At 34.3% G+C, this 6,110-nt stretch overlaps 1 pseudogene; it reads left to right on the top strand.

The window, feature by feature from the left end:
- The first annotated feature begins 740 nt into the window (after positions 1 to 740).
- On the top strand, positions 741 to 1,393 carry LOC102524778 (transmembrane protein 98 pseudogene; annotated as a pseudogene).
- The last annotated feature ends 4,717 nt before the right edge of the window (positions 1,394 to 6,110 follow it).

Genomic DNA, 6,110 nt, shown 5'->3' with positions numbered 1-6,110 from the left:
GTAGAGCTAACAGTTAGCCAATTAGCATTCATTTATTCATTAATTAATTCATTCAAGCATTCTGTCATCTGACCAATATTATGGATCTCCCATTATATGCATATTCCAGGCTTAGTAGTGGGAACACTAAATTGGGCAAGTTAAAACCTCAATTAGGTTAAGGTCAAAACTACAGGGAAACAGGCATCTAGTACTTTGTGACTAAATCTAATATTGGTAGAAGGAAGGATTGCTATGAGAATATGATGATCAGTTTCATTCTTTTTTTTTTCTGGAAAGTAGTCAATGTCAGTCAAGGCATTGGAGAAAATTAGTAGACAAGAAGGCTGAATTTGGGAATTTACCCTATTCTTTCCTGTAAAGTGGGTAAAGAGATGGAAAAAATACAGCTGGGAATGTTATTCAGGCAGGATTTATGAGGCTTATTTAAAATGAACAAAACTTGAAAAACACTTATAAGTTTTTATTTGTTTGTTTTGTAATATAGTGTGAAATAGCATCTGGAAAGGAACAGATAATGTGTGCTTATAAACACTGTGAAGAGACCATTCTTTCTGTAATAATAAAACAAAGACACTCAAAAGTAGGTCAGAATATGCAGGTGGCAACAGTCCCGTGCTCAAGATTTGTCATAGCTGGGGGCTCGGCTGCGGAAGTGCTCCAGTCTGCGACCTGGAGCCACAGCCTCAGCTTCAGCCCATGCAGGGGATTGACCGGGACTGAGGTGGCTGTCTGTAACCATGGAGACCGTGGTGATTGTTGCCATAGGCATACTGGCCACCATCTTTCTTACATGGTTTGTAGCCTTGGTGGTGGTTTGCAAGCAGTGCTACTGCCGTCCTGGAAGACTTCGGCAGCCCTATGATTCCAAGCCCATTGTGAACTTCACTGGTGCCATGGAGACCCAGTCCAAGCCTTCCAAGCCCTCTGTATGTTGTCATCATCAACCTCCACATCGAGGCCATTCTGGAGAATGAAGACTGGGTTGAAGATGCCTCAGATCTCATGTCCCAGTACACTGCCATCTTGAAGATCTGTCACACTCTGACCAAATAACTTGTTGCCATGACCATGGGCTGTAGGGCCAAGATTAAGACCTCAGCCAGCATTAGTGACATCATCATGGTGGCCAATTGGATCAGCCTGAATAGGCGATGTTGTGAAATCAGTGTATCCGCCATTGGACTCAAAACTCCTGGATACACCAACTGACCTGCCCCTGTCAGTCAGTCATCTGGTGCTGGTGACAAGGAACACCTGCCACCTGACAGGGTGCAGGCCAGAAGGCACTAAATTGGCCAGTTACCCCTGCATAAGTCTTCAGGTCTGGGGAGGCCCTTATCTGGCTCAGAAGCCAGGGCTGCTTTTCAAAGGACTTCATAGTGCTCCTTAGCAGCAGACAGCGATTGGTCAATCCAGTCCAGACCCCTCCAACTTTAACTACGCACACACAGCAAGGCTGGGCTCCACTTTTCCCTATAAAGTTAGTTATTCTCCAAGGTGAGGGGGCCCAACCCAGCCATGTATGTGTAGTTAAAGCTGGAGGGTGCAGTCAGTTTATGCCTCAGTTGTAGTTACAAAAGGTGACTGATGAAGGGCAGTGTAATACCACAGTTCTGGGAGGGAACAGTCACCGATTGTGCAGCAGCACTTCAAAAACTGTAGGACCATAAGCTTTATTTAGGACACCTAGTGTTTTCAAGAAAATTGGGCCACTATCTGAGAATCCAGAGGCTTCACATTAAAATCAGAATTTCTGGCTTCTCTCGAACAATCAGAAGAGGAGGTAACTCTAATCTGCATTTTCCAAAGAAGACAATAAGTGGGAACTAAGTAGGAATTGACTCCCTTGACGATACTTGTACTCTCTCACCTGGCCTGTTTCATTTATTTTTTATTATCTGAGGCATCTTAGTTTCTCCTTCCCAATCATGAGTGGAGGAATTTCATACTTTCTGGGATGGTCTTCCATATCTAACAGAAGTAAATGACTCTAGTTTGTTTGACTTTTTTTCTTTCTCCTACTCTTCAGAATCAATCCGAGGAAAAGTTCATAATTAACCTTACCTTGCACCCCCAGAGATTCTCTGAAAAGTCTATGGCATATGTTATCTGTGGTCAAGAGGCCACCCATTATGCATGGCACCCTTTAGCATTGTGCAGGACATAATATAATTATCTGTACAATTGTATGTGACAATTCTAACAACAGGTCAATGTAGTGCTTTGTGCTGCTTCCAGTCAATTATCAAATACCCTCTCCTCTCATCTTTAGTGATTTTGACTTTAAATGCCCTTATGTGTTGTATTCATCAATACTTGTCTGTCCTTTCTTTTTCTCTTTCATTAACTGTTGCTTTAGTTAGTTAAAACACACACACACACACAAAACTATTAATTGTTAAAGTAATATTCTAAACTACAAAACTTTACAAAAGTTTACTCAAATGTTCTCTCCTTAGACAGGCCTTCGGTAAACATCCTATATAAAAGTTTTCTTTGTACCTCCTTGTTAAAAACACACCACCTTTACTTTCTATCAACTGTTATACCTGACATAACTAATTTATTTTATAGCTCTCTCATTAAGATGTAAATTCTGAGAAACACTACTTTTCTCCTGTCTTTGCTGTACCTCTCTATAGTAGAGATACAATAAATATTTGTTGAATAAATGACCATTTAGCTATTTTAAAAAATGATAGGAAAAAATGTATGTCTGGATGACTAACAAACTTTGATCAGAAATGTCAGGCATTTTCTGCACCTTAAAAGCTATTTGCAATGCAACGTGATTACTTCTCTCTCCTTGAACTATGTTGGTCTGTACTTATAAAAAATAATTTGATATAAGCAAGGGGATAAAAATAAAGGTATAGTTGCATACAGGCTTCCTAGTGAAAGAAGCATTTTCACCTGGATTTTTCAATCATTTGGAAGAAATTTTGCATAATCAGAAACCACACAATTCCTTTGTTTCCAGCTGTGAAGGAGAGATAAAAGGTTTTACTTCAAGCCAGATGTGTTTCTCTTATCCTGCTGTAGATATCATGTCTGTGATGGAGAAATTATTGGTGGAAAATTATAGATAATAATATATATTCGTCTCTATGTATATAGGATGACTATTATTGAAAAATATGTTTATTAACAAAAATACCATAATTATGTTTTAAATACTAAAAACACTGACATTAATGTGTTTTCAGAAAAAAAGATTACAGCTGAACTATGAAACATAAAATATTGCTGTATTTTGAATTATTTCTACATAACTAGATTGTAATTTATTACAAAATATAATAGCAATTTAACTATAAATAAAAATAAAGGACAGAGTAATGAAAATTACTAAACAATTGATAAATTTAATTTAATACAGTTTATAAAAATATTGAGGATTTAATATATTGTTAAACATGTTCAAGTGTTGCTTATTGTAGCTTTTTAAATTAAACAAAATTAAGTATTTTGTTTTTTAATTTTATTGTAAGCATAAAGGTATGTTTATTTCAAATGATTGCTAGCTTGAAAAAATATGTCTTATTTTATAAATTAAATTTTATGGAAGCTGCCACTTTGGAAAAATATATATACATATATAAATTTAAAACAAAACAAACATACATGTGTACACACAAAATTTGATGGAGAATATATATATATAGATATATTTTCCCCCCAAGGTAGTTCTTTCCATCAAATTTCATATGTATAATTATACTTTTTTCTGACATTTCATGCATTTGCTATGAATGTGTGTGTATTCTATCAAATATATATATTGAACATATTAAATATGTGTCACTTGAGTTTCAACATTAATATACTGCATGAGGTCATACCTTTAATCCAGACACTTGATTGTAAATGAAAATATTTAATATATAACATTATTTTATTTAAATCCTTATCAATTTCAATTTCACTAAACACCTCAATCATAATTTGACATATATATTTAACAGAAAATATATGAAAATATACAGGCTGCAGTAGTCATTGAAGAGAGCAATTTGGAAGTATTTGTACTTATACATACTCTAGTAACACTACTCTTGAATAACATATCTAAGAAATGTTCACATAGCTTCATAAGTTTACAGATGCAAAGATATTAGTAGCAGTTGTTTATAGTAGAGTGGGTGGCAATGTTGGTTTTTATTATGTAAAACCATTGAGTTGTTTGAATCAATAAGCTGAATGTTCATGAAACACTGTGGATATAATTTAAAACAAAAGACTGAATGAAAAAAGAAAAAAATCATGAATGAGCTTTATAGACCAATGTCATTGATTGTGGTTTAAAATAGAAATTAATGAAACAACCTAAAGGGAAGGATATCTATTAGGATAGTGAGAAAATAAGTGAGAAATGGAGACATGAATGATGTAGAAAATAGAAAAAAATCTTGCCTATTGCAATTGAACTAAAAATATATTTAACTAAACATTCTCTCTTAAATGCCTTGATGGAATGCTAAATTAATTCATTAATTCAGATTCAACAGAGAAAACCTACAATATTACATTACAGTGTCTTCAACGATTTAGATTTTCTTTCAATTATTCTTTATCTGTAGAGAAATTATCTTACTTAGTACAATATTTCTGAAGACTTCATTTTTCAAACATGTTTTGACTGATGTCAAATAAAGAGGCTTTTGAGCTACAATCCCCCAAATTTTGAAGAGATTTCTCCCTGGACACCAAGAACTAGATTAAATTCCAGCAGAGTCTGAGTTGTTGATTTCTTGTCCTTTGCCACCATCCATGCAACCTTAATCAGTTTAACCAAGGTGCTTCCTCAGTCTGTGGGGCAAAACTAGGATGGAGAATTGTATGGACAGTTTTCTTTCAAGTCCAGAGACACCTATTTTCTTAAAACTGTGTCTGTGGAGACAAACACTTTGCCTACTATAGTAGATTTGATAACAATGACAGTAATTGTGGTTGGCTTACTAAAAAGATAATTTGAGGGAGAACATCATCTTCATGTTCATTCAGCAGTAAACCAGCCAGTATCAATGGAAAATAAAATCTCATTAAGAGAATATTTGAAAATGCAGATGATTGGTTTTAATAAATTTGCCATGACTGGAGAGGAGAAAAATAATCAAAAGATACTGAATATAAAAGGAGAACGGTTTGTTAAAGTATATATATTATATAATGTATATATAAAGAATATACATTATATATGTATAAGGAAGTATTGTTCCTTGAGATAGTTAACGTCAAATTAATCAAAATGGTAAGATCTAGAAACTTTGAGAAACATGATATCAGTTTCTCCCTTATTAATTGTAATTCCCTTTTGGTGTTTCAAGAGGTAAAAAAATGACTTTGAAATTGTTTCCTTCCAGACTTACTACTTTGGATCTATATTATAATGTTATAATATAATTTTTGTATTAATTTAAAAGATAGCATATCTGAACCTTGGTAGTTGTTTTGAAATGTTTTTGCTCCAATTTCCCCATATTACATGGAAGCAAAAAAGTAGTATCTGTATTCCAGGAGTAGATTATATCTCACACTTTAAGATAACTTTTTAGAAATTACTTGCATGAGAAGAGATGTAGCTACAGTGTTATCACAGCATAGCCTCTTAATCTATTTTATTCAGGTAAATAAGGTAATTCAATTTTTCATGATATTTTGACTTGTGCCAAAATGTCCATGAAATTTGAAAGTTACTGAATATAAAATATAAAAATATAAAAAACTTAGTGTGCATTGCCTGACTGGGTCCTATTTGTCACCGGGAAGATTATATTTAGTTTACTCAGCAGGGAAAATAACAACAGCAACGGCAGCAACCCCATGCTGCTAACCTCTAGGCACACTTTATTCAAGATTACAGTTTACCAAGGAGGAAATTGTTAAAACACCTGGGAGGGCAACGTACTCTTCCTCAGTTCATGCCCCAGAAAAGAATTCCCAGAGATCCTTGGCCTCTCTTCAGCAATAGAAATCTTTTGGAAAATGTATTTATGTTTATATTATCAATTAGAGACCATTAACTAAATAATACTCATTTCTAAAACGGAGCATAGAAGATGTGTTAATTATTTTGCCCACATCAGTTTCCTATAATGCATAAAAAT

The sequence above is a fragment of the Vicugna pacos genome, chromosome 14 (assembly GCF_048564905.1).
Source record: "Vicugna pacos chromosome 14, VicPac4, whole genome shotgun sequence".
NCBI classification, from domain to species: Eukaryota; Metazoa; Chordata; class Mammalia; order Artiodactyla; family Camelidae; genus Vicugna; species Vicugna pacos.
The sequence above is the reverse complement of the archived record's forward strand: the minus strand, read 5'-3'. Positions and strand labels throughout refer to the sequence as shown.